Here is a 26,437-nt window from a genome sequence, read left to right on the forward strand (position 1 = left end):
ATCCAGAGAACATCATGATGGCTGGGCCAAGCGTTTAAAGATGTTGATTTTTCCAAAACCTAAGTTGTTTAGAATCTCACTGTGGCCAGATGAACCATCCATTAGAAACACCAGTGAAAAGTTTGGGATCTGGATGGACTTAAATATGCATACTAAAAAACTTCTTTCAATCATTCCTTCAAAGCAAATTTAAAGTTATTTAGTTAAGTTATTAATTTCCAGCTGTAATATTTTCTATGCTGTAAGGGCAAACCATATTTTTTCTCTTTGTGACTTTTATTTCAAATGAAGAAAATCTACAAGAAGTAAATATAAATTTCTGTTTGACAGAGAGTTGAAAAAGAGAGACAGGAAAAGCCCTTAGTGTTCTAATTGCTTTCTTTAAAAGATTAAACTTCCCTTACAACAGACAGCAGTGGGAGCAGAACAGGTTTCTTTACATGAAAAGTAAAGTCTATTTATCCCCATCAAAGGAACAGGGGGAGAATACAGAATCATCCAAACCCAACAGATGGGAGATGTACTAAATTGCCTATTTCCTGTGCTGTGTCTTATCCACCCATAAATGAACAATTACTCTTTCTTATCATATCACATCTTTCTATCAGACCTTGCTCCTACAGATCTTTCCCTGCTGTTTTTTACCACATAATAAGTGACTCTAGACCTCCCTGACTACATACTGCTGTGTCTTGCAACAATATCACCTAACAGTATTAGCCTGGGACTTTTGCTATCTCATATTTGGGGTCACTGTCTCCTCCTGTGAGTAGCAAACACATTTCACCATCACCTGACAAAAACATCCTTCTTCAGAAGATGCTGCTAAGTGAATTATTGAAGGCTTTGTTATCAATATAAAATAGCCTATGTTCATTTTTATAAAAACTTGTAATGCTACAAACTAGCTGTTCTTGTGTTTATCATTCATCTTGCTTTAGGTGATTATACAAGTTCTGCTGTTACACTGTGATTGGAACTCTGTTATCCTGATATTCTTCTTGAATAATCTCAATTGGAAAAATACAACTTCTAGTAAAGCTAATGCATTATATTTCCAGTTTTGGATAGTACTGTTAAAGTAGCAGAAATGTGCTACAATGCCAGCATTAATGACAGTCTTCTGGTGTGCCTTCAGTTTGTTGGTAAAGATAGATGCTGCAAAAGGTGGCTGATGCACTAGCCACTTGCTATTTAAGTTAAATGGAAAAGCCCATTTTATGAGGTAGGTGCAGATACTGTGGGGAAGTAGCTGTGGGAGACATGAAGGAGTTTGCCCAGTAGCAGCCTAAACTGATCTCAGCACTGCCTGCCAGAGTCTCCTCCTTCCATCAGTCCTTTTTGGCCCTGCTCCAGCTGAGCTGGTGAAGAATGCTCAATCAGCAGAAAACACTTGCCTTTACTGTAGTGTTTGCTTTGTGCTGGCTTAATGTGCTGAATGCAGGGCTTGGCAGGCACTAGAGCCAGGACAAGGAAGAGACTGAAATGCATAGTCAGCAACAGCAAGATGAAATGGTGACAAAGAACCAGTAATTAGATTGGCTTGCAAGCCACAAAAATTGCAGTCTGTACTGCACCTAAAGACAATTAAAAGCAGTTAAACTGTGTGTCCTCCCTGTCCAGTATATCACTGCACTGACTAGTGTAAGATGTGAACATGTCAGAAATAAAAAATTGCCTTCCAGCAATCATGATGAATATGAAGAAAGATGAGAAGAACATGAGAAAACCGGGGAAATAACTAAGTAAAAAAAGCTCTTGGAAAAGTAGTCTGACTTGAAAGGCATGTAAGGATATTTTAAGGTAAAGCCTGCTGGTTTTTTCCTGATGTGCTCAGTTAAACAGAACTGTTGTATGTTCTTTATCAACATAAACGAAGCAAAAACTATAGTTCTATGTGGCATCAATCTCATCTTCTCTTAGGAATTGTTTGGGATTTTTTTGATGCCAAACATCAGCTATATGACTAGCTAAGGGTAAAAAAATATGATACTATTTGAACAGTATTGATCAAAATATCTACTCAGTGTGACCATTTAACTGTGCTGGTTTTATTAAAATTAGTCCTCCAGGGCACTGAAAACATCCATGTGCTGAAGGTGAGCATTGTTTCTTTACAATGTACACATAAGGCTGGACAGAGCAATCCTTTTTTTCCTACATGCCAGACTCTGTACATTACATCTCATGTCTGCACTACTGACTAAACGTTTTCTCACCTCCGACTTAGAATCATAGAATCATAGAATAGTTGGCTTACACACCTCCTGCAATGATGGTGTCACGCTGGAATGCTTTAGCTTCATACTTTAATGCAGTCTCTCTGGTTTTAGGTTGCTTGTGAACTGCTCATTATGAAAAGGCTTACTTAAGCCATCATTCCCTGATGGTGTAGACACAACATATCTTCCCTTCAAAGAACACATTGGATTACTGTGGTAGAGCAGCTTCTCAGTTTCAGGATCACTTCTTTATAGGGTTTCCCAGTGATAGAAAAAGAGATAGACAAATTAACAGAAGCAGATTAACTGTCACCATCATATATATTACTACTCAATAAATATAGGATAATACATTCATCTGTTTAATACTCCTGTATTAACTTGAGTAGAGCTGATGTAGTGATTGAGTAGTGATCGTGTTTTATTTTCCAGGCTGTAATAAAATTTTGTATAAGATGAAACACAAACCAAAACCCAAAACCCCAGGAAGCCAACTGTAGTTTTAAACTCTACTGTTCTAATTACCAAACAACACTGTCTGCCTCAGCAGCAAAATCAATACCCTTCAACTAAATATCAATATTTTTATTATCAACTTTTTTAAACAAAGCAACATACTGTGCACTGATGATCTAAGGATGGCTGAAAAGGGCAAATAAAAAAAAAAAACCATCAGAACAACAAAAGGCATTTGTTTTTTGGGGATGAAAGTAAAAAAAACCTTTTCTAAATATGCTTCAGATAATGTACCTTGCAGAATCAATCTTGCCCTTTCAGACTTCATCATTAGTTATTGAACAGGGCAGCAAAGAAAGTTCCAAACTTCAAGCAATGGAGAGATTTGTTATTTATGCAAAATTTAGAGTCAAGGTTTGGTTTCAATACCTTTTATAAGCAGTACCATTCAAGTTGCCAGGATTAATTTCTAGACTTACACAGCATTTAGCAGAAGCTAGATAGCTGCTAAAGTAGTGAAGCAGAACTGTTCAGGCATGATCCCTGTATCTTTTCACAGGGAAATTTCCCTGATAAATTTGTCAGTCCTTTCTTTTACAAAATCAGCAGTCTTACTCTTCCAGAGCTGTAGATATTTCTTATGAAGAAGGCCTTGTCCATGTATTGTTGACTTAGACAAACTTGGTCATTAGTAGTCTGTTTTACATGCTAAACCGGACACAGCTCTGAATGCAGAACTTCCTGTGTCAAAGGTAAGCATCTCCCAAGTCTCTTGAGGAAGGCAGCTGCTAAGAGCACAGAGGGAGAAAGAATTAATGTCACATTCTGAAAATACAGAGAAGAGGTCTGGAAGAGGGAACCACTATGTGGAGGGACTCCAAGCTCTATCCACATGAGAGAATATTACCTGCCAGGAATGAATATTTTCTGTCTTGAAATCACATGATCTTAAAAGCTGTTCTTCACATAACAGGCTTGCCTAATTTCATTCACTACTTACTAATTTTGCTAGCTGTTAGTAGTTTGATTACATAATTTTTTTTTCAGTAGGTCAACTACTCTGAAAAGATGACTAAGATGTTACTGTTCAACATAATCAGGATTAATTTCTGCAATTGAAAAACTATTTTTACAATATAGATTCCTTCAAACATTGAAAATCTACTGGACTGAAGGAGCAGGCAACAGTTTTACATTTTAAAAGTTTCACTCTTTCAAAAATATCAGCTATCATTGAAAAAAAAATTTGTAATTTATAGGTGAAGAAAATTTATAGGTGTAAATTTTATTTGGTTGAAAAATATCATCTGTATTTTTAGTTATAAAAGCAAATTAGAAACTATGAAAGAACATCAAAAGTTTTGTGCTCATGACTGAATCTGTCTTCTTTATTCATTATCATTCAACAATTTCCTCTTACAGCATCACACAAAGCAACTACAATATTACTTTTGCATGCAGACAATTATGCAACAATAACATCCAGCTAAGTATCTATTTTCATAACCATGTCCAAAAGGTTTGTTTTCACTTGTCCTGGTTTAGCAGTAGCAGTCATTTTTTTCTCCTTCTTAGTAGCTGGTGCAGTGCTGTGTTTTTGACTTTCGGCCTGGGAACAGAGCTGATAACACCGATGTTTACCCTGACCAAGGACTTTGTGAGTCTCATGCTCTGCCAGGGAGGAGGGGAAGCCGGGAGGAAGCAGAGACAGGACACCTAACCCAAACTAGCCAAAGAGGTATTCCATACCACAGCACGTCATGCCCAGGATGTAGAACTGAGAGTCGCCTGGAAGGCCTAGAACGCTGTGGGGTGGGGGCGAGATATCGGTTGGTGAGGTGTTGTATTCTCTTCCCTTGTTATTTCCTTTATCATTATTATTATTGGTGGTAGCAGTAGTGATTTGTGTTATACCTTAGTTATTATCTCAACCTGTGGGAGCTGCATTCTTCTGATTCTCCTCCCTGTCCCTCCAGGAGCAGAGGGAAGAAAGGTTGGGGGGGAAGTAGACTGCGTGGTTCTGATTTATGGCCTGGGCTTAAACCACGACATCACTATTAACTGCCTTTATATTTCATTGCCTTACGAACAGTCCAAGATAAAATAATTTCTGAATTTCTCCTTATAAGCTATCCTAAGAGAAAATAATTCCTGAAATTGTCTTGCAGTTGCAACAATTGCGTTCAGCAGGCACATCAAGTGATCAGAGAACTTCAGAATCCTACAGATGCTTTTAAGACAGGAAGCATCCAGTCTAATTTTGATTTGTGCCCACTGGTGTCTTCCTTTAGTGTTTTACATCAGCAGGCAAACATAATTCAGCCGTTCCATTTATTAATAAAAATTCTCCATGTTTTAATGAACTAGTCCCTCAGAAAGAAAAAGATTATTAAGTGAAATGCTTGTTGCCATCTAAGGTTAATAAAAACTCTCAGAATCAAGCAGGATGACTTTTACCATGGCAACTAAGGCTTGGACTTATCAAACCCATCAAAGCTCACATTTGATAAACTGGATTGAAAACAGACCCTGTTTTCCTGGAAAAAAGCAAGGGAAGGAGTAAGATAAGAAAGGAAGTGAGTTAGGCAGGTGTAACTGCATGAATATTTGTGTCTGGTATGTGCTGCATGCCATGTGATTTTTTTTGCAGCAGCTGTCTCTGTAAAATCTCAGCATCCAGATCACAGCCCTGCTAAAGGTGACATGTAAAAATAGGCTTGTGTTTAAAACTGGTGGTATTAAATCCTGAGTAATGTTTTATTTTTTTGTGATGGCTATGTACTGGATAGATTTTGCCTACCTCATCTGAAGGAGAGTATAGTTCTTAAAGCAAAGTAACTACAAAATATTGCTGAATCTTTGTTTCTAGGAGTTGAATATGCAGCATCTACAGATTTTAGGAAACTCATGCCTTTGCTTCTATAAAGTCACAGCTTTTTATATTCTTGGACCTTCTAGCTTTCAGTCTTTCTTTCCTTTCCCTCTCTAGACATAAATAGTAGATAAATTTGGAAAGTTAAGCTTTTGCTGCCTGAAAAACATGCTTTTCACTTGAGATTAAATCACTTTTATTGATTTCAGTGTAACAAAGGTTACATTTTCCTTTTCAGAAATCCTCTTTTAACATTGCACATATTGACTGCCATGATGGCACAATTCTCAGCTAGTGATGAAGGTGGAAGTAAAGGGAAATTGTGAAAAAGAAACACCTAAAGACATTCAGATATCCCAGTGCTCAGTAGATGTTGCAGACTCGAGTTAGATATTAGTATGAGAGTCTGTTTTATCACCGAGTAGCTAAAAGGGAAATTAAAGAACATAAACTGTAGGAGAACTAAATGAATTCTTTTTATCAGCCTTCACTCTTCAGGGCAAGTAACTTTCGGAAGTTATTTTTCATGCTCAGTCAAGGGGAAACATGGGCAAAGATGGAAGTATCTTCACAAGAGTTGTTAGCTCAGCACAGAAAGCAAAATCATAGTAAATAACTACGGCCTCGTAGCATTCATCCACTCAGAGCACTAAAGCAATTAAATAGCAAAACAACTACAGAAAACAATAAATAAAGCAACTGGAAGGGCTGGAATGTGGCCAGTGCTATGTTCGCATTTTTTAGAAAGAAGTTGATATGATTGGAGAATTGTAAGACAAGAAATTTTGTTCAAGTTTTGAGGCAATAACTCTGATTTAAAATTAAAAACCTACGAAAATATCCTCTTACCATGGCCAGTGCACATTGCTGAAGAACCATACTAACACACTTCGCAACTCTATTCTGCCTCAGCCTGGGACTTCTAACATAGTGATGTGTGTGCATTGAACAACATGAGGAAGAAGCGGGTTTCAGAACTTGCTTCTAGAGGAAAGCGTTGTTTTTTGTCTTCTTTGTTTGTTTTTTGTTTTGTTTGTTTGTTTTTTAACAGGCATATTTTCAAAAGTGCCTTCTGTTCCTTCTAAATGGCTCCCTCAGTGCTAAGTTACTGGTCAGGACATCAGAGATCAAGCCACATGTCTGCATTTGGGGATCAAACTTCTGGAGTGGGCAGGAGAGTGCAGTGCTGTGCAAACGATGCAGGAGCTGATGACCTGAGCCTTTCACACAGCCTGCACAAGAACCAGGGTAAGAAGTCCCCCAGGGTCTGGTAGTAGATCCTCAAAGAGGGTCTGGCTACAGTGGTTTGCTATGGCAGGAGAAACTTTAGGATTGTGAAGAGAATCTTGGTTCCTCTCTTTCTACAGAGAATTTAAAACTGAAGCAGTTCAGCAGCTCCAAAGAAGTTGGGATCAGAGCCTGTAATCTTTCCTAGTTCCTTGAAGTTGCAGTCAAAGACTATGGTGGCCTCTGTAGCAGAGCAGAACAGGAAGAGTACTGCTACTTCAGATCACTTCTGCTCTGCCCTGCTGCGTTTAGGCACAAAATTTCAACCCAAATGAATAAACAAAATCATGTCTTGCAAGCCCTCTGCAAGCAATCTGGACATAGTTGTGTCACTGAGGGAGGGAACCCTGAAATGAGAAGATATGGCTTGTAACAGCTTGAAAACTAGCCCTGGTAAACATCACCCACAGTCAACTTAGGCCATATGAAGAGACTGGGGCCATGCCTGAGTCCAGTGTTACATGAGAAGCACTACAGGGGTCAGTCCTAGCTCTTCTAACATTTAACCCAGATCTGAATGGGACTCATTTCCTGCATCAAAGAATGCCTGACTGCAGAAGAGACTTACAGTTTTCAAGACAAGAGAGATAAGAACCCTTTATTGACAAATGGGTTAAACAAGCTGTTTACATAGGACTTGTTAGGATAGTAAAATTATGAGCATGGAAATGAAAGAAAGCAGAGGTACTGGAGGGTAGGGGTCTGTCCCTTTAGTTCAAGCAATGTCAAAGCAGAACAGATCAACCCTTTGCTTTTTGCTATTGTTTCACCACTTCCTCTGTCCCTCTAATCCTAGGAAAACCTTCACTGAAGTCAATAGCTCTAGGTATCCTAAACCAACAGGATTGCAAGATTTGGCTTCTGCTTCTCCTTCTTTATTTACACATGTGTTTCTAGGTAAAAGCTGAGCAAATCACATGGGAAATATTAGTGTTGAAACTGAAATTGGGTCACTTGTTCCTAAACTGCATCTTGCTCCGAATTTATTAGTACAAAAATATTCTGCTGGGTTTTTTTAAATTCATAGTTTTCCCTTTTTTTAGTTCAGTCCTTTTAACTTCAAGGACTTGCCTTGATCTGAGTGAAGTTTTGCTATTATTTTTGTGTGTTATAATTGTCATTGTCCTCTTGGTCTAGCTTTATCTATTAAATATTTTCAAAGTATTTTTAAGATCTCCTTCTTGTCAGTCCAGTCCTGTCTCAGCACACTTAGGAATTAACTTGCCATTTCCATCACTTGACTCAGAATACTCCAGTTTCCCTACTAAGGAGACTCCTTTAGGTGCTCCTGGAAATATTATGGTTCTAACCTTTATTAGTTTAAAGGTCTAACCTTTATTTGTTTAGATTTAAATTTCTCATCATTAAATAGGTGTGCCAAAATATCAATAGGACAGGATAAATCTTTTTGAGCTTTTTCAGTTCAGTGTGAGAAATTAGATATTATATATCCAAGAGGTCTCAAAACCCTTCTCTGATTATACAAGTAGGATTTATGTTAAAGAATGAACAATGTTATCTATGTCCACATTCCTTGAAAAAGCTGGGTGTCCTTTCCTCTAACTTGTCATGCAAGTATGTTTCATTTCTGTATTTTAACTTTAGCATTCCCCTTACACTCACTTTTAACACAGTCAGCTCTGAACCTAGGTCTACAGTGCATTTGTTGTAGGTAGATGCAAGCCTGTTCTACACAGAAGCGGTATGAGTTTACCTTATCTAAACTTTGAGTTGATTCTGCCTGTATTTTAAGTCATATCAAAAGACTGACTCAGAGATGATGAGCCCTGATGAAAGCCTACTTGGCATCTAATTACAGGGGGGACACAATTTTCAGAAACAAACTTCCATTTACCAGTAATTTGCCACATGCAGGACTAGGAGATCCGGGGGGAGGGGGGGAAGGGTATAAGTGCATACCTGTTGGACTGTGGTTTTATTGAAACAGCAAAAACAGCAGCCAGCTCCTAATTCTAAGACCCAGAGTTGCTACACTTAGTCTCCAGCTGCATGAAGGCATCTTGTCATACTCAAATCTTAAGTTACAGTGTAAAACAGTTCTGAAACACTTTCACAAAGAAACATGTTGGCTGAATTAAATCCTTCCTGAAGGATTATTTTTAACCATTCTCTGTGATTTGGTATTCCACCACAAGTCGTTGTAAATCATAAAAAGGACATGGAACTGTTGGAACAAGTCCAGAGGAGGGCCACAAGGAGGATCAGAGGACTTGAGCACCTCCCATATGAAGATAGCCTGAGAAAGTTGGAGCTGTTTAGCCTGGAGAAGAGAAGGCTGCATGGAGACCTCATAGCAGCCTTCCAGTATCTGAAGGGGGCCTACAGGGATGCTGGGAAGGGACTCTTCATCAGGGACTGTAGTGGTAGAACAAGGGGTAACAGGTTAAAACTTAAAGAAGAGAAGTTTAGATTGGATCTAAGGAAGAAATTCTTTCCTGAGAGGGTGGTGAGGCACTGGAATGGGTTGCCCAAGGAAGTTGTGAATGCTCCATCTCTGGCAGTGTTCAAGGCCAGGTTGGACAGAGCCTTAGGTGACATGGTTTAGTGTGAGGTGTCCCTGCCCATGGCAGGGGGGTTGGAACTAGATGATCTTAAGGTCTTTTCCAACCCTAACTATTCTATGATTCTATGATTCTATGTATGTATCCATTTTGTCACCAACCCATATACCTTTATTCTTTCTATATCTGAGTATAAACAGATTAAATGTTTCTTGAAAAGAAATATTGGCAATGTTTGGTCTTTTGCACTAGTGGTTAAGTATCCACACCATATAGACTTTAAAAACTGCATACTTCATGTATATAAATAAAATGCAATGCAACGACTTAACTAAATAAATTAACCTTACACCAAATTCCACCTGCCACCTCCCAAAAAAACATGTCTGGGAAAACGTCTAGGGCCATAGGGCCCTAGTCTGCCACTGTCTTGCAAAAACAGAAAATACTTTATGAATATTGTAGGCAGAGTTTGGGACAGAATGTCATCAACCCTTATTGTGTGAAAAGCTGCACTGGCTACTAGAAATGGTTAAAGCTAAACCACAGGAATAATAGAAAGTGCTTTCTCATCCCTTTATAGATGACAGTTTTCAAAAGTCCTTAGACAGACGTTCCCAGTCCAGCTAAATATTTCACACTGGCAGGGGAATACGGGACAAGAGTCCTGAGTATGTTCTATTTATCTATGGGTTTATCTGGAAGAGAAGGGTAGACAAAGTAACAAACACAAAGAAACAGAAAGCATGTAACAAGACCAAAGAAAAGAACAAGGAGAAAAGAAATAGACCTGTTAAAATACCTGCATAAGACAGGGAAAACAGAAAAGTCTATTGTCAAATGAATAAAACTAAGATTAAAGCAATTAAGCCAAGAAGATTAAAGGACACCTGAAAGCAACAAAAAAGCTTGGAAATACACGAGCAGAAGGCACAAAATGGGGGAAGCAAATGCAGCAGCAACCTGCAAGAACAAACAATTTTTAAACTGATGCTAACAAGGGTCTAAGGAGCCAGCATAGCCACATTATGTAGCTTCTAGAACATAACCAGAGGAATTTTAACAATGTGTGGCTTGTAGGAGCATAATCATATAGGTTTCAACAGTTTGGTTTGATAAGTTGCTTGTGTTACCCAATTGGAAAGGCTTTTTACTTCTGCCTAATGGAGAATGTCCTCTGTCTCTAGAGATCTCAGTGGTATCCAAACCTGCACTTTCCTTTCAAAGACTGGGATGTTTTGATATTTGGCATTCTGCAATTTAGAATGGATTCTATACGCATTTCTTGAAGTTTTGATCAGAAAACTCCCTAGCTACAAAGACATGTGGCATCTCAACAACTTCCTGCAGATAATGAAAGATGTTGGTTCACACAGCAAAATTATCCCTAAGGAAGAGAGACTCAGCTCCTGACTGCTCATAGCACATTAAAAGTTCCCACAGGGCATCTGTCCTCTGTTACTATGAAACCTGCTGCAAAAATCTAAAAAAGACATTTTCTCTCTTCCTTCCCAACACAACTAAAAAATAGAAGAAATCAGTGCCCATAGGAGCCTCTAATTTTCTCAAGCTGAATAACCTGAGCATTACTCTAACAGCAACAAATGCAGGTGTGAATCCACTTTCAACCTCAAATTTAGGCTTATTCTCATACTCTCCAAGTACAGATGGCAGAAGTTAAGCTGATGAATGTCTCAGTGTAAATCCAGACTGCTGTAGTTTAAAGAATATGGACAAGGCTGAGTCTGTTTGCCAGCATATATTCTCTTTTAACAAAACAAAATGAGAAACTGACACTGAGCTATAAGCAAAAAGTAGATGGAATATGTAGATGTGTTGATTTGGGCGTATTTTATTCTCTCAAGCATGTTCCTTATGTCATAGGCTATGGCTACACTTATTAATAACAAATGGTAAAGGCACAGAAATAGGCATTGCCATACAACTTTTAAATTGTTAGCATGGTCCTTTGCATAATTTTGACTCATGTTAACTTTCATAGGCAGTACCCAAGTACAGTTTGGAGGTTAGTATGGGCTAGAAATCAATCCTGATGGGCTGTTTGAATGAAGGCTTTCTGGTTTGGGCAGTAGAAGAGTTTAACTGTGGGGATGTGAACTGTGCTGGGACAGAGATGAGTCCCTTCCTTGTACTATTTACTGTCCTACAGAGGTAACCATAGCAATCATAGTGGTTACAGGGTTATGAAAACTTCTCATATTAAAGAAAAGCTCTAGCTAAAATGTGGCTAGATAACCTATTGCAATTACTTACCCATGGAAAGACTTTTGTAATTTATTTTTTCAGCTAAACCTGAGATGAACACAAAATTATATAAAATAAAGGCAAAAAAGTTTCCTTTCATCTGCCATTAAAAATCTGGAAGACCTGGGCCTGCCTTCTGCACTGTGCTACAGATATTCTCTTCAAGGACTGTGTGAGTGCTAACAAGACATTTAAGGTCATATATCGTAGTTCTATTTACTATGGCTGCTTTCTTTTCTCTGATTGCTGCAAATGACTGCTTTTGCTAAAAAATAATTCCCCTCTCACTGACAATCTTACTGCAGAGAGTCTTTTAAGTGATAAGAGACAAATCTCCGTAGTGAGTCAGCCAATCAGTCAATCAAGAAAATAGGGAAGATTGGCCGTGCAGCAATCTCATGCATACATATTCCCCCTTGCATTGCTCATCAGTGTCAAATTCAAAATGCAGGTGCATCAGTGCTTTTTGATGGCTGCACAGTCATCATTACATACTTCAACCAGTTGACAGGTATGCTCAGTAGCGTGAATCACTATTCAGGTTTCCTTCTAACCACAGGGTGTATTTTGTTTTCAGACTTTCTTTTTTTTCTTTTTTTTCCTTCAAGACCAATGTTTTTGAAAGAAAATAAAGAAGATGGACAAACAGCAGGGGGATTCTGGCCTACGGAAGTAAAAAATTACTTTAAATATCTTTTTTCTCATTCCCTCTTTCTTCTTGCTCATCTGTTGTTCATGTCTTCTCCATGGCCTTAAGTATAACCTGCTTTTAGAAACTGACAATTGACACTCAGGGAGACCATGCAAATGCTCATGGTCTCAAATTCTAAGTTATCCAGCTAGGTAGTTATCTCAGGGTCTTGCTTTCCTAGACTTCATGAGGAGATGGATTTTTCCAAAAGACAATTCAAGGCCTATATATCTGGTTGCTCTTCTGGATAGCTGTGTGGAAGTACCTGTTTCTCTGTATCATTTATGTTGTATTCTGAGAAGATTAATTTTGTAATTTAATCATTTAATTTACATGTCTAAAATTAACTATGGGAATACATCTTTTTCAGTGTTCCAAAACTATTAAAGGTAAATCTAAATTGCTGTTGTGACACCACCTTGCCCCCGAACTTGGTGGCTGGTACTCTTTTTCCTGGTCTTCTCTGACACTGGAGCATAGATGAAACTGGTAAGCCATTTCAGGGTGCTAGTATCATATAAAATTAGCTTTGTAAAAAACTCTATGTTGTTTTAGCTCCATTGGCTGTCTCACTTCAGTTCTGGAGCAGTTGTCAATACAGAGACAAAGATTTAAATGAGAAAGAGTGTAGGACTCCAGACTAAATCAGAAGTGATTTAGATTGGCTTATAAGTTGTTTTGAAAAAGCCACATGAAGTCAAAATCTAGAAGAAGAATCTGATATAGTCAAGCTCAAAGATGCAGGATAAATCCAGAATGCACCTGGTTTCCTGAACAGATTCACAATGCTGACTTAGGCAGCTATTTTTCCTGGCTAAAGATGCCAGTTGTCTACATAAGAGGTAGCAATGGGGTCCCACCAGGGACTGGGAGAACTGAAAGTCCAGACCTTTATCAGCTGTGGGATAGGATATCACAGTGTAACATGCATGTGTAATATCTTGGAAAGAAGTATCCACTGTTCCTGCTTTTGGAGTTGAGCCACTGTTGTTCTGTGGCAGAAAATTCTTGGGCCCAGACAAAAAGAAAGGGTACAGCAAGGAACTATATCCCTGAATGTATCTGCAAACACATAAGAAACAGATTCTGTGTTAGCTCTGAGGCTGGCTATATAAAGCTATTCTGACCCATAAGCCACAATAGAAGATTTGCTGTGGCACTATGCCTGACCTGGCAAACCCATGGCTTGTTAGTTTTGGCACAGTACCAGTCCAGTGTGGCTAAACAGTTTCTACTTCTGACTAGCTCAATGTCTGAGCTGAACAATAGTAGGTCTGTCCAAACATGTCTGCATACATTAGCTATCGTGGCATTTGATTAAGTGGTGAAAGTCCTTCAGTGCTGTTCTTTGGACTATATTTAAGTATGAACATCAGACAGTTACAGACAGACAGTTAAAGAAGGTAAAAACAAAGTCCAGGGACTTCTCTCTAGTCGAAAACTTGATTTTCTCTTCTACCTCTCCTCAACCACCTTAGCCTAACTAAGCAGCCTAACCTGGGAATCAGATAGAAGAAGAGAATGGGGAACTGTTTTGATTCTGTAAATGAAGCTACCATATACCAGGAGTACAAGAGTTACTGAGACTGAGGAGCAGCCAAGGGAAGCTTCAGAGTATCAAGTGTAGGAGACAAAGAAATGGCTCTGTTCCTTTCCAATTCATTTTTGCTTGTTGTTTTTCTGTCCCCACGAGACTCTTGAACTCCCATCTCAACAGAAAATCATCTTCATTTACCCATTGTAGCATACAGTTTCCTGGCCTATAAGATGGTGTAAGTTGAATTCTATAGCAGCTAAGGCATAGGGCACTTAACACAATCCAAGACAGACAATGAAAGCTTTAGCCTCACTGTTAACTAAGGAGAGAGATTTTCTTCACTATTTTAACTTGAAGCATCTTGTATCCTACGGGATCTCAGGTCTGCCTTCTTCAAAAGTGGGGAAGGGTGACACTTTCCAGCACTTAGATAATCTCTCGATCTGATACTTACAGGCATTCTCTTTGAATGTGAAGGTTATTAGTTCATAGCACTTTCTTTTGACTTATGGTAGGGAAGAAGCTTTCCATTCTCTTCATAGGTACCTGCTGAACCTGCTGTAGTACAGGCTGGTACTACATGGCCTCTGCGCTTTGTATTGGACACAATGTAATTTTAGACACAGAGTCTCAAGAGGGTGTTTGGTGAACAGAGGCACAGAATTGCCAAGCTTCAGTATCAAAAGCAGCCACAGGTGAGAGACAGAGATGGGGTGCCAATCCAACTGCAGCACTCCTGGTCATGTACAGAAATACAATCAGGCATTGGAAAGAATTCTTGCCAGGAAACATGAGCAGCTAGGGCTTTTAAGCAGATTAGAAGTGGGGTGAGAAGAAGGTTTTGGGTTTGGATAGCTTTTCTGATCTGAGGTTCTTATATTCCATTTAAGGTGTTTATGAAGTATTTTCATAGTCACTTTCAGGCTCTGTGAAAAATTAACTTCAACTTTTGGCTCCTTTGCTGAAAGTAAAAATGTCTTTTTTGTCATCTTGGCATACCCCAATATTTTGCTTTTCCATAAGACACATGCTTTGTGCTGGTAATTTTTTGGCTCATTTTCTATTTTGTTTTCTATAAAATACCATTATTAAACGTATTCTCTTTATTTTAGAACTTGCATAAATATAAACTTGCTATATATTGGTTCCATTTAAATCTCTCCAACTTTGGTCATTTTGTTCTACACAGGCTTTTTCTGGTACACCTTGTTTAGTCTTAGAGAAACGGAAATGAAAGCAATGGACTTTTATCTTCCTCTAAATCATTTAGGTGGCCAGTGAATTCATCAGGCTCAGTTCTTTCTCTCTTGTTAATATATTCCACTACTGAAGAAAAACACTTTTTTTAAAAGAAAAGTATTTAACATTGCCACCACATTGTGTCCTTTTTCACTATCTTACTACTATTGCAGTCTTGTCACGGTTTAAGCCCAGTGAGTAACTCAGAACTATGCAGTTGCTCACTCACTCCCCACCTTCTCTTCCTCCTGTTCCCGGAAGGATAGGAAGGAGAATTGAAAGAATGTAAATCTCAACAGTTGAGATAAGAACAGTCCAGGAAGTAAGGTGTAACACAAAACCACTACTGCTACCACCAACAATAATAATGACAAGGAAAATAACAAGGGGAGAGAATACAATCGCTCATCACCCACCGATCGATACCCAGCCCGACCCGAGCAGCGATCTGGGCCTTTCAGGTAACTCCCCCCAGTTTATATACTGGGCATGACATGCTGTGGTATGGAATACTCCTTTGTTAGTCTGGGTCAGGTGCCCTGTCTCTGCTTCCTCCCAGCTTCCTCTCCTCCCTGGCAGAGCATGAGACTGAAAAGTCCTTGATTGGAGTGAACATTACTTAGCAACAACTGAAAATATTGGTGTGTTATCAATGTTGTTCTCAGACTAAAGTCTAAAACACAGCATTGCACCAGCTACTAAGAAGGAGAAAAATAGCTGTTACAGATGAAGACAGGACAAGTCTATATTTCCATTTGTCCTTCTAAATATAATTTAATTCATCTTTAACAAAAACTTTCATCTAATTAGTTTATGTATTAGAGTATTAGTATTTCTATGTATTTGTATTTTAGCTAGTGTCTTAGTGCGCAGTTAAAGACTGCACATGGACATGGGAGAGTTGTATATTCATCTTTGCTTTAGCATATATAGACTTTGCAGTGATTCACTGTAGGCCTTTAGATTATCTACTGTCAGTTCAAATGGGAATAGAGGTCACCATTTTAAGGCCTTATTTGGAGGAAAGGAAGACAAGGATATTTCAGTTGAGCATTTACTTCGCTAAGCTTTTAGCATTCTGTTGTTTGGAATAAAAATTACTTTTTCTAAGCGTGTTTGTCAGTTGAACCACATACATATGTTGTATTTGCTAGACAGATATGTAATTAGTGGTCACCACAACCATAGGTGGAGATTCATTAACTGAATACTTTCTTTGAAATGAGCAGTTGTAAGGATGCTATGAAGAATAACTTGGAGTTAGATACTACCGAATGTTATTGCCCCTGGCCCTGTTCCAGCTCAGAAGGAATCCTATTACTTCCCAGTCCTGTTGTTTAGCTATTCTCGTTAAAGTCAAGCAGTGTTCAAAATGAGTAAAAAGATCATAAACCAGCCTATGGATTTTCTATTCAATTTCTTATAATCCCCAGTATTTAATTAAAGAAAATGTTATTCCTCTTTCATCTGAAACTGTAACAAATGCTGTAGGATACATCTAATCAGAACACAGTTGCAAAACATAATTATTTTGCAGTCATGAGCTGAACTTTTCAAAGAAATTTTAAAAGAAATTGCATGCTGTGATAAGTTAAATGTTGCCCAGCAACATTATTTGTCTAGTATCAGAACTTGAACAAGAAAAAATAAAAATAAAAAAAAAGGTTGGCCTTAAAAGAAAATTTCAAGAAAGTTTTTTTTAATTTACTTTTGGACTTCATGAGATTTGTTTTAAAAGACCATCAATCTGGCAAAGATGAAACAACTGGGAGGAAATTTTCTTTGTTTCAGTTATTCTGAACTTACTTGGGCACTTTTTCATGTCTGAAGAACTAGTGAAATAAAGATATAAGAAAGATCAATAGTATGGTATTTGAGTAAATTTTAATCACATCCTGTAACCTTCTGTCTGACTGTAAATCTTCATTCAGATCTGTATTGATGCATTAATATGTTGCAAAAGTAATGACCTTCCATTAAATCTACATCTTATCTCACAGTATTCCTTGAAAAAATCATAGAACAAAAACAGCAAAAAAAGAGAAAGCTTAAATAACATAGTCTGCATACTTCTACATCCTGAAATGAAACACTCTGCTAGACTTTTTCTACTAATATGGAAAATGACCAGCAAAGGGGTTTCTGTATATATATATTGATGTACAACTACATGACTACAACTACATCTAAAATCAGACACACAAAAGTACAGAGCCCCAAAATGAAAGAACAAAACCAAACCACCACCAACACAAACCCCAAAACCCAACCAAACAAAAAATAAGCAGGAACAAACAAAGCCAGGACAAATAAAAACTATAAATTATCTACCTGAATTTTTCTTCTAGTAACCTGCTATATTTACTTAATTAGAGCTCCTGTATAATTTATTGAAACAACAGAAGATTCACTCAGTTTTCACTAAGTTCATGGACTTAGAATTATCTCACAGATTCATGCAGTAAAATGTTACTGCTTTTTCCAGGTTCTTACATTTATACTCTGAAAACAAACACTTTTAAAGAAAGTTGTTCGTCTTACATACCAGTAGGAAGAATAGTGATAAAATTGTCAGGAGGCCTTTCCTTTAAGGAACAGGAATGCATTTGTGAAAAAGGCTATGCGTCTTATTTTAAAAGTTTAAGATTGCTTACCAAAAAGCCATATAAATCAAATTTATGTAGCGTGTCTTTATACATGCCAAGGCCCCTGAGTATACTGAAGCTGAAATCCTTCACAAGTTTTCTGGAACTTGCTATTTCACTGAGACGGTAAATGTTATTTTGCTTGGTGCTTAATCCAGTTAAATAATGAGGGATTTCACGCACTTAGCTACCACATCCAAAACCAACTTTCTCATACAGTTGGAACACAAACATTGACTTTCTTAGCTGTCCTGAACTTGGTATGTGTTACATGGAATGCAAACATAGTTTGCTTGTGAGGACTGGCTTGAGAAATTTATCTTTTCCCATGTTAATCTTGCCAGTGATCTGATATCATAAAAGCAGGATATTAAACTGAAACACAGATCCTAAAACAAACCCTAGTTTTTAACTTGCTTGGAGAAGAATCAATGCATATTCTCTTTCTGGAAAGCTCTCTTGCTAACACCTGCTGCATTTCTTAATAAATAAATAAATAAATAAGTATCAGTGCTCACAACACATGTAACATTATTGTAGCTCTGATTGTCAAAGGATAAAATGGAGGCAGTTTTTTGGGAGATTTTATATATTTTTTTAAAATATCTAATATAGCTGAACAGGAGAAAAGCTATAACGTCTACAAGTTTTTCTGTGAATGGCAATAACACAGAAATAAGAAATTGGTCAGTATCAATATCCTAAATTATGTGTACATTAAGAAAATAAAAAAAAAAAAATCGATCTAAGTTACCCTTGTGAAAATTTCTGGCATCACAGATAAGTAAAGCTTCATTTCATTTTAGAGTGTATTAATAACATGACCACTTGCATTCCTAAATTTACAAGAGTGATTGTGTAAATGAATTACAGACAGTTTTTTATCAGCCTCCTCTTCCACCTTATCTCCCCACCCAACATTCCTGCTATTTCCCAGTTTCCTTTGTTCTGGGTCCATGACCTTGGTAGGCACACATGATGATGGAGGGATGCTCAGCAGCTGTGGCTGAGCAGTGGCAGCCTGTATCTTCTGTCTCCTTGTCTTAAGGCTGCAAAACACTGTCAGTTTGGGGGACAAGGGGTTTATTAGTCCTTTTTTTTACATGCTTGAAGGCCACAACCTGTTTGGATTTGCTGTTAGCAGTGACAGCTTTGATAGGTAGATGTGTTTTCTTATAGCAGGAAATTCAGCATAGTCTGTAGTGACTTTGCACCTCTTTATAAGTTGTGGACTAAATCAAGCCATTTTGAGAGAAATATGTGGTCTGGCATTGCATGAATAATGCTAGCATAATTTGATTGTTTCAGAATGAAATAATAAAAGGGACAATTGTGAAATGGCAGGTAGAAGAAACATCTCTTTTTTCATATGTAGGTTAAATCAAATAGCAGAATAATTAGGACTAGGCATTTGGAGACAGTCTGCAGCTGAGATGGCTGTTATCAGTGCTACTTTCAGGAAAGAGCTGATAAAGAAAATAAACTCCTAAATAAGTTAGCATTTCAGCTTATGCAACCATGAATTTTATACATAACCAAAATATTGTCAGCATTATTTCATACAACATGGTCCTGAAAGGTGCTTACCATTTTTGCTATGGTCAGTGGACAAGAAGCACTGCTTGTTTCAGTGGAAAACTTCAGTTCCTTCAGATGGGGTAGGGGGAAATGCTGATGACTGTATCAAAAGTAGCTGTTCACATTGGCTATTTGGACTGCCTTCATCATCATGCATGATAAAATTCTCTATGGCACACCTGTGTACGCATCTTTCCTCTTCTCCCTTCCTAGTGTCAGGACACTAAGGGCAGCTTTGACCAGCCTCCTCTGGGACATCTACCAACACCCTCTGACTCAGGGCTCTGTAAGGCTGCTGCCCTCAGTCCCCCTCTGAGTTTAGATGTAGGATTATCTGTCTGCAGCCCTGTCCCCCAAACGGACATCAGACCGATCTTCTGGATGAGTCTCCCATGTATCTTGTAGCTTGTCTCCAGCCTTCTTTGGCCCTGTCTCCTTGTGACCCTGATGAGCGCCCTGGCTAGCTTCTGGCCCAGGTTAAGCCTGTTGTCCCTTGCCCTGTCAATGGGCTGATGCTGTTACTAACTTTTATTTCTGTCTCTCTGCTCAGACCCTAGGGTAAAGTGCCCTGTCAGTGGTTCAACACCATCTCCTGGCTCCCTGTCCCTCAGGGAGCAGCTGGTCTTTACTTAGCCATAAGAAAAAGTGGTTTCTGTTCCCATTTGTTGTAGCTCTTTAATGACATATTTGGAGTTATAATGAATAGAAGGTTGTCCTGTGAAGAACTGAGAGGTGTGACCCAAAGCTTGGAGTCAAGCCCTTGAAAACTTGACACCATTTAAGAGAGTTCAGTTACAGGAGACAAGAACACATAGTCTGTCTCAAGCAGAAAGGTCAGGAATTGATTTACAGGAGCAAAGATGCTGTGCTTTCCTAGTCTAGATGCACTGCCTTTTTACTTAAGATTTGAAAAGGTGTATGCATACATTCAAATGAACAAATTTAAAAGTAAACAAAGGTGCTGCATACCTCTGAAATTAAACTACTTTAACTATTTCAATTCATAAGATTTTATCTGGAAATGATGTCTGAAGTATCTGAGAGCATGTGAATTCCTAGATAGGTGAAACTTAGAAACAGATCCAGTAGTGTTATTGACAAAACAGGGACATGTTCTGGTATATGTCTAATATAAATGACAGATCTAAACATGGAGTATAAAATATTCCTAGATACTTTTACTAGTTTCTGAGACTACTCTAGTCACTACAAGCTAAGCTAAATTAAATAATAGTAGTACATTAGTAATAGATAGCAATGCCTTTCTTAAGTTGCAGTAATAGCAGTGGCAACCATACGCTTAGGACTTCATGGTCTAAACAGTGCTGGATAATTTCTGGACATACTGTTGTATGTAGACTCTTCCAGAAAAACCACCTGTAGGAGAATGCACAACTGGGTCCCTGTGACTGGTCACAGACACTTATTGCCTTTAAGATAGATTGACATGCTCGAGTTTGCTGCTGTCTTAGAAATTGTACTTAGATACTGAAACAAGAGCTTAATCATATGAACAACTTTCCACGCACAATTTTTCCATGGATGTAACAGTTGCAGAAGATACAGAATTTAATGTTATTGTATACTGTGATATATAATGGGATTGATTAAACTAAATAAAATTACTAAAATTCCATCATTACCTGAAGAAAGATATTTTTTTGCAATTAGCAGGTCTTTAAAAGATTATTATTGAAAACTAAAATTCTGTTTTGACTTTTATTGCTGATCATCTCTAGGGATGGATTTAAAAGAATGTCTAAAATGAAAATGTCATCACTGAGCTTCTTTCACTCTATCTAAATTCTGATGAAGAGATTGCTACATGCTGAGATATGAATTGCATTTTATAACTTTGAAAATTTTTAAAACAGTAGAAGAAAAGATCAATGAGTAATCCACACCCTAGTAGTGACCAACTTGTTTCAAACAAGCATTTAGGGTCACATAATTGACATTTAGTATATGCTAAATTAATTTTGTTAAGAATGGACATTTTCAGAAATTTTACTGGTTGCATGGAAAACTAAACAAAAACATTCTATTGTATAAACAAAAACATTCTATTGTATAACAAGGGCTTGAGAAATAACTATAGCTTTACAGCCATAAAGGTCAAATAATTTTATCTGACAGCAAACATACGAGATTCTAACATTATCTTCCTCATTTGATACCCCTCATAAGAAATGAAATTTTTGATAGGATAGATAGGGACTAGTGAAGTGAGACAAGTACTACCTAGTTGGACATATCACTAGTAGTTTCTAAATATATATATATGTGTGTGTGTGTACATATATATACCCTTGCATCTTTTGGGGCATTCTTAACCATGTGACCACAGCTTTCAACTTTTGTTTGGAACCGTTCGTATTCTGTAATATGCTTTAGATGTATTTTGATTCTACATTGTAAGTTTATTCTTAGACCCAGAAAGATAATATACCATTTTCTTATCCTTTCATTTATTTAGGATTCATCATAAAATAAATACCTGTTTGAATGAAATTAGGTGAATAGGAATTTGAATAAGGTGCTTGTTATGACCTATAAATATGGGATAAGAGGCTGGGATCATGTAACCCAGAATTTACAAGCAAAAGACAGCAGATAAACACAGTCAAAGGAGATCACAGGAAAATAAGTCTCATCAACAAGTTTCATAACATTGTCCCCAAGGCCAGAATTATTTGCGTTCCACTCTAATAAACTGAAAACTTATCCAATGTGTTAATATGACAGAAGGCATGCTTGTATTATCTGCCTGCAAGTGAAAGAGTTTGCAGGCACAGAAGAGATCTGTAACATGCGATTTCTGTAAGACATGTTCCACATTGCAAGTGTAGAAATGAGGAAAAATGATCTTGAGGATGAGCTAGCACTATAATGAATGTGCATCTTCCACTTTATTAAGCTAGCTATTAAAACAAAAAATCATAATAAAAGATAGTTTAATATTTGTCAGTTATCAATTTCATCATTCATCAATATTAATTTTTATTGCAGAAACATATGAGAAATTCTGACACAGATTAGGTCTCCACTGTGTATTCATTGAGATACAATCTCAAACCCACAGAATTTTCTCTTAAAAAACACACAGTGTAGAGAATGAAACAGAGATAATTTGGCTTGCCTGCAAATTAGCTAGCATCGAGGAAGAGGGCAGGACTGGAATTTAAGATAATGTCCAGTGGCATATGATGCTTATTGCACTGTTTTGAAAGTATAACCCTTTAACACTTTTCTAGTCCCCACCATTCTAGTGGAGATTATTTCTTTCATGGGTGTAGAGCATGATAATATGCCAGTCCCAGTTTTGTGGCTCTGCTACGCATGGTTGTCATGAATTGCTGTCAGGATTGATTATGTGCTGAATATAAATTGACTCTTTCACGGGACATGGTCATTCTTATTTGTAGAATATTGTTGGGCAATGATGCAAACATCATTGTGTGAGAAAGGAAATGGCAATCATTGACAATGAGAGGAACAAATCTCTTTCAAGGATGCCACACAAATGGTTTTCAGTCCAATTCAGGAAACAGAAATCATTCTCTTCCATTACTTTTGTCAAAATGCATTCTGAGCTGAGAAAGTCAAAACTAACAAAATCTTCCAACCTCTTTTGAAATATTTGTAGCTCCAGTGCTGAGTCAGCCTAGCTTAAGCAGCACCATCTGTTAAGTATTCAGTAGAAGTATTTTTTCTGGAACTGCTGACTCTGTATGGGATGAATGGTCCAGCAACTGCCAGAGTCTTAGAAGTTTCAGTTTCATAAACTGAATTTTCAGTTTCATGAACTGCATTCAGTAGAAGCCTCCTCTCCTCAGTCTCAACCTGTGCAGCCTGGAGGCAAAGTTGTTATTATTTACATCTGATTTATGCTAGCACCAACAAGACTAGAGATCTAGGGCTTGTTAAGTACTGGGGGTTTTGTTGTGGGTTTGTGTTTTTTTTTTCTTATACACAATAAGTGAGAGACAAAAGCAAGCTCAGCTAAACCAAATTAATACCTCAATATAACTGTGGTTCTGCACAGAAATGATTTATATATATATAGGCTAACCCGATTAAAAGCTCTGTTGTTCAAACATTTTGGGTTACAATAAAATAAATTATTGCAGCTATCTAAAGGGATTAAAGATCTCTATGCAGCTGCCTGGAGTGTGCAGGACTGACTGTCAGTGTAGTAAGTTTTATGTGAGTGAAAGCAGTGCTATGTTTTGGAACAGCACAAGGAACATAGGAGCACAGTAAAAGGAGATGAATATTAATTCCCTAGCACTCAGGTCACATATTGTGCTTTGCAAAGATTGGTTTTAGTTAACTGTATCTTTAACAAAGAGAATACAGAGCAGAACATTATTTCAAGATACACTTTTAATAGAGACCTAGGCATACAAGTTATGTGCTGTATATTCAATCTAGCTATGCAGTGGGTAAGTATGTCTTTCTGAGACAATCTGTATAGCATAAAACAGGTTCAGCCTTTGAATGTGGGAGTAATCCCCTCTGCATACCAGAAACCGTTCCTGAGTCAAGAAAGAATGAGCATGTGGAACTTGACCAGTTAAAACTAGAAAACTTAGCAACTCAGTTTTCAGTAGAACTTTTTAGCTTCTTTAATTGTGAAAGTTTGAAAATAAAAAGGGGTTGAAACTTCCAAACTCTACACATTTATATTACACAAACTCGAAGTTCTAAAGCCTTAAATACTTCTGACTTGGTTTAGTTTTCTCCTCTTACACTGACATAAATTGAAAGAAAATCCAGTGAAGGTCATTACTTCATTCTGATGTTAATGGTCAATCTGGCTTTGTGTTTCTGCTTTCATAATATTTAACTAATATTTCATCCCAATATACTTTTGTCTCCATTGAATATGAGATTCCCATGGCAATATCACAACAATACATTGATATGTAGCGTTATGAGATATATAATTAATTTTGTTAAGCCACTTTTAACTTTTTTTTCCTCCTCATAAATCATCCAAGAACATCTGTTAAAGAACAAGCTGTCTAAACAAAAATTTCTAGGGGAGCAGTAAATAAATATACTTTTTTATTTAAGAGAAGTAGTCCTGAACAAAATTAAAAAATGTTGGAGGACAAAGCTATTATTCATGTTATTTAAAACAGAATTCTTCAGTTAGAAGACTCTTGGCCTGCACTACAGTATAGTGCAGAAAATTACCAAGATTTAGTGTTTAAAACTATATTTAGCAACCTTAATGGTATAATTGTTCTCCTGTCTGATGCCCCAGAGAGTCTAGATAATAGCGACACTTGTTTTAGATTTTTTTCTGTAATCTAAGTACTGATACTGATGCACTCTCCAGATTATGTGGCTAGAAGAGCTTTTGCTCAGTATGATAGCTAACATTCTTTTGAAGCTGCTTAAAGTTTTTGGGGTTTTTTTAGTTTCTTTTTTCCCCCCTCTTCTTACAAAGCTTGAAGGATATCCAGAAAAAATTAACTGGACAACCTTTGTATGAAGTTCCCATGGCAGATATTCTCCAAAAGACCTTTTGTTCCACGTGTCTAACTCTGATGTAGGTTAACATACATCAATTTTTCAATGTACTCTATTTCTGTAAGTAAATAAAGTGTCACCTTATTAGTACACAACTTAGCCCTGATTTCCAAGTCATTCATTTAAGATGGGAGTGGTTTTTCATGTACTAATCACTGTATCTTATGAGAAACTTTACTAGTTCAATTTATATAGAGCCTCCATGAGAAAGAAGAAGTGTCAGGAATTTTGAAATATTGAGGCTACAATTATTTATGCATGAGAATCACCAGAAATTAATTTTTAACACTGAAGCAGGCCTGAAACATTTGACCATTCATAAATAAGTTACGAATCCTGATGGATCTGCATCTTTTTCAGGTAAGGTAAAAAAATATAAAAAAAGAGATTTTAACTTGGAATTAGTCTGAACTATGATTAAAAGGTACCCTTCAAATCCTTTTTTTGATTTTTCCTCAGAAAAGTATACAGTGCATTCTCCAACATAGATCAAACAGATGACAAAACATTCAAAGGAACCACAAGCAACAATCTCTAAAATGGTTGCAAAGGGAATTATGTTACAGGGTTTAGTTTTGTTAATTTGCTGAAGTTTTAATATTCGTTTTTTATTATTGATTTTATCTCCTGTAGTTTCCAGACCTGGTGTATAATCATTTGCCAGCTACACAGACTATTATTCAAAAGTATGACTAGTTCAAGATAAATAGTACAATTAAGTTGCTCGTATTGGAAATCTTTGTTGGAAAATTTCTTGACACTGGATGTGTATCTTGCTGCAAAAGAGATAAAGATGTTTGTTAAGTTATCAGAATGCTTAGTGTCCTGAAAGTGTCAAAATGTCAGATACAGTAAATCTTTTTTAAAAGAGCTCACCCTTAAAAGACATCAATTTAAAAACTTTATTTTACCCAGTACCTTAGAGAATAAAGTTTTAGTGGGTTTTTTTTCTCTTTGATAGATTTTCTGTTCAAAAAGTTTCTATTCTGTGCAAAATTTTCCAATACAGCATTTCAAACACTGTGGAAAATTTACTGGAGCAAACAGAACTATTGGGTTATGCAGATTGCTCTAATTACTGGTTAGGTTTCTAAATGTTATGTAAACCTTACCTTTTCAGCCTAAATCCTGCTGCAGGTACAGTCTCAATATCACATAATATATTTGTGGTACAGCAGTGAGTTGAAATCAGATCTTGAAAATTGCATGCTATAATCCTTAAACTATCCTCTCTTGAGAAACCGTTCTGACAGCATTAGTTGCAATCACTGGTTACAGTATGAGGAGAGATGTCAATGAGTTCAGGCTATATGCTGGGTTTAGTCTCTTATCTACAAAACAGCAATGGAAAATGCTTATAAAGCATTTGAACCAAGTTTCTAGACAGTTGGTGGAGAGAGAAAAAAGAACCCACATTAAAAAGTGAAAGATTAATATAAAATCTAGAAATCACTGGGAAACTTATAGGAAAAATAATCCTATCTTTGCATAAAAGGATGGAAAGAGATGATTTAGTCAAATAGGACCCTGCATTCCAGTTATAATAATTATATATAATTATAAAAGACTGGTCACTCCTGAA

This window comes from Psittacula echo (genome assembly GCF_963264785.1).
Source record: "Psittacula echo genome assembly, chromosome: 2".
Lineage (NCBI taxonomy): Eukaryota > Metazoa > Chordata > Aves > Psittaciformes > Psittacidae > Psittacula > Psittacula echo.